Source organism: Erythranthe guttata, chromosome 3 (assembly GCF_056151865.1).
Source record: "Erythranthe guttata isolate IM_541 chromosome 3, IM_541, whole genome shotgun sequence".
In the NCBI taxonomy this organism is placed as follows: Eukaryota; Viridiplantae; Streptophyta; class Magnoliopsida; order Lamiales; family Phrymaceae; genus Erythranthe; species Erythranthe guttata.
The window spans coordinates 14,125,099-14,134,909 of record NC_142535.1 but is presented as its reverse complement, the minus strand read 5'-3'; the positions used below and the strand labels follow the sequence as shown (position 1 = coordinate 14,134,909).

General features: G+C 36.9%; 1 long non-coding RNA gene across 1 annotated transcript; it reads left to right on the top strand.

Moving 5' to 3' along the window:
• The first annotated feature begins 5,685 nt into the window (after positions 1–5,685).
• LOC148771868 (uncharacterized) lies at positions 5,686–9,167 on the top strand. The gene is made up of 2 exons (XR_016030327.1): positions 5,686–6,518; positions 8,959–9,167. It is a non-coding gene; the product is annotated as an uncharacterized LOC148771868 (long non-coding RNA).
• Positions 9,168–9,811: the final 644 nt, after the last annotated feature.

Below are 9,811 nucleotides of genomic sequence, written 5' to 3'. Positions count from 1 at the left end.
ACATTAACCCCCCCAATTTTTTTTTCGGAAAATAATTTTTTTTCTGAAATGGTTTTTTTCCGGCAAGATTCCGGGTTGACTTTTTTTTTTTTTTTTTTGAAAACCCTTTGTTTTTTCCTGAAACTTTTTTCCGCCCGGTCAACCAATGTTGACCGCCGGTCTCCGGCGTTGACTTTTTTTTTTTTTTGAATATTTTTTTATTAGAAAAAAAATATTTTAATTAATATTACTGTCTTGGCTACTAATTTACTGTCTCAGACAGTAATATTACTGTTTGGGACAGTAATATTATGAATATTATTTTCCCGAACAGTAATATTATTAATATTATTGTCTAAGACAGTTAAATTACTGTTGAAGACAGTAATTTAGCGGCCAATGCAGTAATATTAATTAAAATAATTTTTTTAAGAAAAAAAATATTTAGCAACGAAAAAAGTCAATTAACAGTTAAATAACTGCTAGAGACAGTAATTTAGCAACGAATACAATAATATTAATTAAAAATATTTTTTGAAAAATAAAAAAGTCAATTAACAGTTAAATTATTGTCTCGGACAGTTAAATAACTGCTGGAAACAGTAATTTAGCAACGAATATAGTAATATTAATTAAAAATATTTTTTTAAGAATAAAAAAGTCAATTAACAGTTAAATTACTGTCTCCGACAGTTAAATAACTGTCGGAGACAGTAATTTAGCAACGAATACAGTAATATTAATTAAAATATTTTTGAAGAAAAAAAAAGTCAATTAACAGTTAAATTACTGTCTCCGACAGTTAAATAACTGCCGGAGACAGTAATTTAGCAGCCAAAACAGTAATATTAATTAAAATATTTTTTTAAAGAAAAAACAAAATTATAAAAAAAAAAAAGTCAATGGCAGTTTGACCGGCCGGAAAAGAATTCCAGGAAAAAAATTTCAAAAAAAGAAAAAAGTCAACGCCCGAGACGGCGGTCTCCGGCGGTGACCGGCGGTGACCGGCGGTCTCCGGTGGTGGCAGGTCAAAATTGAGGTCAAAATTGAAATTATGGTTAGAATTGGTTTGTAGCAACAAATTCTTACTACGATTTAGACAAACAAGAAAAACTTGCACAAAAATAATTTATTGAATTAAAATAAAATATTGCGGGTTACAAACTCTAATTTAATCCTCTGATTCTTCTCTTAAGAACAATATTTGTTTGGCTTTGAATTTCGGAGTCGGGTCGTTGACTTGATCTTCTTCGTATTTGATTTGGTTTTGAATAACGTCTTCCGAGGGTCTTGCGACTTGAATCTCCGATCGAAAGCTGAACCCTGACGGGTTTTGACTTGAAGATCTTGAAGTTCTTGATGGATTTGGCCCTTCAATCTTCCTTCGATCTTGATTTGTTGAACTTTGATGGGTTTTGACTTGAAGATCTTGGAACTCTTGATGGATTTGGCCCTTCAATCTTCCTTCGATTTTGATTTGTTGAAGAACTCCCTCGATTTGATTAAGAACGCCTTGAATTTGATGAAGAACGACTTGAATATTGTAGAGAGAATTTTCTCCTACGGTTTTTCTTCATCTTGAGTTGTGTTTTGAATTGTGTAGGGAGGGTCCCTATTTATAGTGGTAGAATAAGAGTCCTACTTAAAGTCTACTTAATGACGTGGCGCGATTTGATTGACTCTCTTTAAATTAATATTTATCTCTTATAACTTGGAAGAGAAGAAATAATCCTATTGGCCAATAATTAATTGATAATTATCCCCATGACTTGTCTTGCAAGACAACGTATAATTTAATTTAGACACAATTTAATTGGCTAATTTAATTAACCAATTAATTAATTTTATGTTTCTACAAATGCCCCCTCGAGACTTGTTCACGGACAATGCATCTTGGAGTGGATGAGTCTCGATAATTGCTCAACTTCAATTGCAGCTTGATCTAGCAAAGCACATATATCTTTTGAAATCATGACTGAACTTAGAGAGATTCTAAGTTGCCTACGTACCCTATAAAGGGATCAAGTCATAACGTAGTTCAAAATATATCCTTTTGAGAGATGTCGTGCACAGTTTATCATCATGTGGACAAGGCGAAACATTTGCAGCTTAAGCTCGTGCTGAAGGAGCATTTGATTTGAATTTGTAGATAGTTTATGCTCGTATCAAGGAGCCTTGAATTGATTTGGATATATAGATAGTTTATGCTCGTATCAAGGAGCTTTGATTTGACTTGGATATGTAGATAGTTTTTGCTCGTATCAAGGAGCCTTGATTTGATTTGAACTTGTAGACATTTTAAACTCGTGTCAAGGAGTGCTTCACTTGATTTGGACATGTAGACCTTTTAAACTCGTGTCAAGGAGTACTTCATTTGATTTGGACATGTAGACCTTGTAAACTCGTGTCAAGGAGTATTTTGTTTGGACATGTAGACCTTTTAAACTCGTGTCAATGAGTGTTTTGTTTGGACATGTAGCCCTTTTAAACAAGTGTCAAGGAGTGTTTTACTTGATTTGGACTTGTAGACATTTTAAACTCATGTCAAGGAGTGCTTGAATGTATTTGGACATGTAGACCTTTTAAACTCGTGTCAATGAGTGCTTCATTTAATTTGGACATGTAGACTTTTTAAACTCGGGTCAAGGAGTACTTCATCTGATTTGGGCATATAGACCTTTTAAACTCGTGTCAAGGAGTGTTTTACTTGATTTGGACTTGTAGACCTTTTAAACTCATGTCAAGGAGTGCTTAAATGTATTTGGACATGTAGACCTTTTAAACTTGTGCCAATGAGTGGTTCATTTAATTTGGACATGTAGACCTTTTAAACTCGTGTCAAGGAGTACTTCATCTGATTTGGGCATATAGACCTTTTAAACTCGTGTCAAGGAGTGTTTGATTTGATTTGACTTGTCATATTGCATAGGGTGTTGTTTCTTCAAAAGACTTGCCCCCATTATCATGATCTTGTTGTTCTTCTTCAACATGTTCTTCTTTGAGCTGATACGACTTTAGTAATGAAGGTTCTTCGACTTCATTTGCAGTTATGCTCAATTCCATATCATGTGCTCGAGTGGCCAACTCTTCAAAACTTTTAGGTTGAATTCCTTGAAGGATATATCGGAGTCCCCATTGCATTCATTGGATGCACAGTTCAATAGCTGATGTCTCAGACAGTCGATCCTTGCAATTAAGACTCAAATTTCTCCAACGGTTGATGTAGTCGACGACAGGTTCCTTCATCCACTGGCGGGAATTGGTGAGCTCAATCATGCTGACTATTCTTCGAGTGCTGTAAAAGCGGTTGAGAAATTCTTCCTCTAAGTGCCTCCAACTATCGATGGAGTTTGCCCCTAAATCAAATGCATTGTCTTTGAGCGATCGAACGAATTGCTTGACGAGGTGATCTCCATACGTGCCGGCATCATTGCAAGTCTCCGCGAAGTGTGCCACATGTTGCTTGGGGTTGCCTTTGCCGTCAAATTGTTGAAACTTTGGAGGTATATAGCCCATTGGCATCTTTAGATCATCAATCCTTTGCGTGTATGGCTTGACATAGGTTGATGGCGACTTCGAGCTTCCTTCCAACTTGTCTTTGATTGTTCTACTGATCAGCGTCATCACTTGATCTACATGAATCAGCCCTTCGGGAGAAACTTGAAGTTCTTGAGCTGGAGCCTTCTCGTTTTCAACTGGCTGTTGTTTTGTGGATGTCTCGACTTCATCTTGAGCCTCTATCTGATTCTCCACAGCTTGACTAATATCGGCTTTCTCCATCTTGTTGATCAACTTGGCAATTTGAGAATCTCATTGTTGAACATTCTTTGCGAGTCCCTCAGTGGCCTTTGTTAGACTTGCAATTTGCTCTTCCATGGTTGTAGCGTTTGTTGTCATTGTTGGGTTTCGGGCACGCGTACGCAGCGGAAAACAAAAATTTTATGCGATTTAAACGACTTTAAAGCACATAAGCACATGCCCGACAAATTTAATCAATTAATTGCGTACCTTTGCGCTTCCAGCGAAATTAAATAACAACACATATGCTAATTAATTTAACCGAATTTAAATCAATTAACATGCTCGCGTTTAAACCAAATAACATGCTTGCAATGATTTAAAACGATTACACATAATCACATAAAATCATACGAAAGCAAACATGAATATATATAGCGTTTAAACGAAACAAGAACTTCGAGTTCGTGTGTTTACCTCTTGAAGCGTGAGGCAGGAGCGCTAAGCAAGTCGAGATTGCTACGGAAACCAATCCGTACAATCGGGGCAGCAGCGGTGCAGCGGCAGCGGCGGTGAGACGGCTACGGCGGCGCGTGAAACTCACGCGCGGTCTTTCCGGGGCGGCGCGTGGGGCAGCGTGCGGCTTCGGCTCGTGCGCTGCTCCTCGATTCTTCGATCTTCGGTCTTCCTCCTCTCGGATTTCACCTCGTATACTTCGATCTACTAAACACGTGGCACTAGACACGTAATAGTTAGAAAAACGGAAGAAAAAAAGAAGGAAAGAAACTACCGAAACAATCGGCCGATGAACGGCCTATTCCGGTGAAGCTCCGGCGACGGCGCCGGTGACGGCCGCGGGGAGAGGGCGAGAGAGAGAGGGAGAACGGCTGCTAGGGTTAGGGTTTTTCACTTATGTGTGCAAGACCTATAAATCTTGTATTTATAGTGTCTTGCATAAAACCCTAGCGGGCTTAAGTTGGACCGGGCCCAACAGCTTAAGTTCGCTAGTACTTTTACTTGCTCGTTTCTCTCAATCCAATGACCGAAAAATTGCAACGATTACATTTTCGGAATCATTATAAAGTCCTCGTCATTACGAGTGTCAATTCTCATTTTCCAACTTTCTAAAAGTGGAAACCCTAGTTCAGTGCACTTTCTAAATTTGGAAACTTCCCGATTTAGAAAGTCCACTACAACGTTCGCCTATTCTTTTCCTTTTCTTATTCTCATTCGTAATTCCAAATTACGAATGTTGGACTCAATCGTATTGACTTCCAATTATGCAAAGATAAACTATTTTATCTCTGACCGTTTATTCAAAGATCTCATGTGCACGAGCAGTGTGACCCTCGATGGTTCAGGTGTAAGCTAGCCGTGGGCCCACAACCTTTTGTGGTCAAAACTCGTCCCTTAGAGTTACGATTAAGATGAAGCTCGTTTCACCTTAATCACCCAACGAATCAAGATTGGCGTCTAACAACTACGCGTCATGATTCCCTAGATACAAATGAAGTGCCTGCAAGAACCTTCAGATATAGTTAACGTACAGTACGGTCCCTTCGATTCATATGTCCCGATTGAACTAGAGGCATTGGTTCATCGAGACCTCTTTATATGTTCAATGACGGTGCGATCGTTCCAAGTGTTGTAATCGTCACGTGCATGACTTAGAGAATCGAATTCTCTAATCATCACTTAGTCAGCTCTGGCCAGAGACTTAGAATGATTACAAACTTTCAGAACACACAGGACATCCAAGACTATTCTAGCGATCGAATCCCCGACTACAATGCACAGACCTCCCACTAGATTTCGGACTGCACGAACACTGGCCCTTGGGATGGTCCTCGGTGGAACTCAGGGACAGGTCACGATACAGCTGGTCCTCTAGTGAAGTCACGGTGATGTCTAGGTCATAAGGACTAATGGTGTACAACTATACCATAGATATCTCTACTCGATTTGTAACAGCCCGCATTTTCATAAGCATTTATATATGATTATATTGAACATATAGTAAATACGAATATACATGCATTTCATGAATCGCGTAGCAATTTATACGTTCTCTATGTGTTTATGTGATTTAGATACATTATAGTATTTTTAGAAGTAGACACTATTATTAATTGAGTAGTTGATTCTAATTATGTGATTTAATGAATTATGTGCTTTAGTCCATGGATTTTTGATGTGCTTTAATTGAGGATTGAGATGATGTGATTAATTGGTATCCTAATTATAATTTATGTGAATTATATGGGTTAATGATAGTAATTGAAAGTGTCTTATGTGTGTGTATGTGACCGTGTGTTGTGTGTGTGAACTGCCCCCTAAGTTTATTAATTACAAAGGACTCCCCTCTTCTCTTCTATATTGCTAAGAAGCCCCAAGGTATGTTCTCCCAAATTGCTAATAGAACCCCAATGTCCTTTATATTGCAATTAAGGGCCTCATCTCCCCTATAAATAAACCCCTCCTCTTCACAATCTCTTCACACCAAAACATCAGCCAAAAGGCCCTCTCCTCTCCCTCTCCATCGAGCAAAAACAGCCCTAAAGAAGAATTCTCTTCTTCCCCTTCGAGTCAAGAAGCTCCCATCAAAGCCCCTTCCTCTTCTCTCTTCGATTCCTCTCCTCTTCTCGAAAAGAGAAACTCCATCTTCTATCTTCAAGCAACAGCCCCTTCACATCCTTCAAACTCAGCCCCAAAGCCACCCAAGAACATCCAAGCCAAACCCGCCGAAAATCCACCGAGCCTTTGGTTTTCTTACTCCTTCATCTTCGATTTCTTGCTCTTGGGTAAGGACCTTTGTCTTTACTGAAATAATAACCTAATTAGTATAAATTATAGGGTAAAATTCATTTTGCACCCCTGTACTATGATAAATGTATCGTTTACCCCCCTGAAGTATTGAAAACATCAAACACCCCCCTGCCGTTAGTTTTTTTCTTCTAATTCCGTTAGTCAAACACTTTGACACACTATTGCAAAGAAATGTTGGCTTTTTTTTTAATGAAAATACCCCAAAAAATTTCTATATATAGGAAAACTAACGGCACAAAACCCACAAAAAATGAAAACTAAAAGCCCTGAAATCTATGTATAGAAATTTTTTGGGGTATTTTCGTTAAAAAAAAGCCAACATTTCTTTGCAATAGTCGGTCAAAGGGTTTGACTAACGAAATTAGAAGAAAAAAACTAACGGCAGGGGGGTATTTGATGTTTTCAATACTTCAGGGGGGTAAACGATATATGAACATGTGTTCCAAATTTCATCAGGTTTGGATCTACGGATTAGGAGATATGAATTTCTGAAGTTATAGTGCCTAAACTGCCAGATCTGTTTTGATCAAAGATGTAGATATAGATTACTAATGAATTTTCAGGTTTTCAGTCTCGGAGTTTACTGCATGTTTCACAGGTGCCCTGTTTTCCAGAAATCACGAAATTTCATGGGTAACTAGATCTTTCTGTTCTCTTTAATTTGATATATTTTAATCATCAATCGGATTTCAGATGATTAAGATATGAATTATTTACTAAACTTGCACAGTTTTTGAGTCAGCTGAGGATTTGCTTTTAAAATCGATGTTTTCCTAGTTTTATTTCCTTGATTCTACTTGGAATATATTTATAACTTATAAAACCAGTTTTCTGCAAAGTCCTACGTTGTTTTAACAAAAGGGTGATTTATTGGGTATTTTCAAAGTGGTTGGTTCTGTTTCTGAAAGTGTGACCACACTCCTGCACTGTTTTACTCATTTCTCTTAGTCTACTTGTTATTTTGGAAAACTGTTTTAAAGGATTCTTGTAGACTCATACAGGAGTATTGTGTCAAAGTTGCAAAATTTTTGAAGTGATGGTCTAAGAGAAATGTATTTTCAAAGTTAAGGTGTCAAAACTGTCCGATTTTCCTAAAAACGAATTTCTTTGAATTAAAGGGGTCCTTTGTGAGCATGATTTAAACTCTTGAGACATGATTTAATATGGTAATGAATATAGATTATGATGTTACATCTAGAGAACCTTTATTAGAGTAGTTATAGGTAAGATACAAAGACTAGTATATATTTAGAACTATAAGTTGTTCTTGAAACTTTCTATGCTCTAGTACTTCTACTAGATTTGATTTTCTATAGTCCTTTGTATAGGTATTATGTGAAATATTGAAATTCATGATGATTATTTGAATAATGTGTTTTACTCTTATGAGGTATAAGTATGTATATATAAAAGTATATGTATATGTATATCGATAGTTTAGACCTATGATGTTATAGGCGTACTCCCTTCGGGTTGAGGAAACTTATAGCCCATAGTTATAAATTAGAGTATATACGTAAGTATATATATACGTATAAGTACCTATGTGTATATACGTGTAAAAGTATATGTGTCTTTATTACTAATGTTTGATCTATATGTGCTTACTATTGTTTCGGAATTTGCTCCCAATTTATATGATTTGATTATCGAGTGATGTGATTTAACTCCTTTGAAATTATGTGAATGACGTACTTGAAATTATTACTGTTTATTTGAATGGTGTATTAAGATCTTTAAATTACGTGCATTCCTCGAGTCATTAAATGGTTGCATGGTCTAGTATAGAAGAGTCGAAACAGTGACGTTGCTCCGATGAATAGACACGGGATACGGCGGGCCGGTATCCCAACAACAGTTACCATAGACTGCAGGGTGGGTAGCTCTCACCAAAGACCGGGCTCAGTATAAAAATGTCTATTGTCGATGCTTACGTTAGGGTTTTGATAGGGATCCTGTCATACGCATCTACGCATAAAAATAATTTTGGAAGAAAAACGATTTTCAAAAGATTTTAAAAGAAATTATGTTTTTAAAAGAAAGGGACTTTTTGCCTAAATCGGATTCGCAAGTAAATTGTGAATTAAATTACAAGAATGATTCCCATAATGATTTTAAGCAGTTTTTGAAACAAAACCATATTTTCGTTGTAAAGCTCTCGATTTCAAGAGAAAATATGTTATGTGCTTATATGTGTATTTATGTGATTGAATATGTGTGACGTGTTTGTATTTCATTAGTTATGATGATGGATAGAGATAATATAATTAGTTGGAAAGAACATAGACGAATACTTTAGAACTCCCATAGGTCGTGAGAGACACGTTGAGAGAGGCGTGAGTTCGTCAGACTAAGACTAATGTCCTTACTGAGCCAGTGTTTGGGCTCATGCTTTTATGCAAATTATCTTTTCAGGTTCTCCAAGCTATGTAGGAGGCCGGCGGAGAGGAGTTCGAGGAATCACGAGCCTTGGTGCCTAGATTATTTTACTCGTATTTTCTACGCAACGTTTTATCAAAAAAAAAAACTAATCACATAGTATAATCTTATTTTGTACTCTGATTGGAACCCAGTCTATTAAACGGGGGTATCTTAAATAAAGTTTATTTCCTTCCGCTGTCTTACGAGTGTTTTCTAAACCCCGGTGATGTTTGATGTGGATTATTCCGCCACCTCGAGATTATTTTCAAAATCCCGTTCATGTTATGGTACACTCTCTATGAAAAATCTTATTTTCTGATTGTGGGTTAGATTTGAAGTAAAGGGAAATGGTTCACAAATTTTAAAGTGGTTTTTCTCAAAGTTCACATTTGTTCCAAACATTTTTAATAAAGTCCGTGTTTTTCTAAAATTTCTTTTAAATCATTGAGGGTGTTACACGATTATTGGGAACCACTTAGAGATTTCTAGGGTGAGGGAGTTCAGTGAACTCGTCAACTTACGATCACCCACTTATGTATGCCGATATCACAATACCGTTTACTGATGAGATGCAGTACATATACACTAAGTGCTAGTCTTAATGGGAAAGGCCGATATCCTTATTAGTGGCGTAACCCTTCGACTAGGAACACGTTTAACAGTTATAATACTTGAGTAAATATCTCACGATCCTAACGATCAATTACTAGTACTTGTAATAACTGTAAGGACTATATCTATGCTTGTGACAAAGGGACAAAGATATAGAATGCCAAGGTGTTTTATCATTAATACGAATAAAGGTTCGTTTATTACAATAATAAATACGAAAGACCACAGCCACATG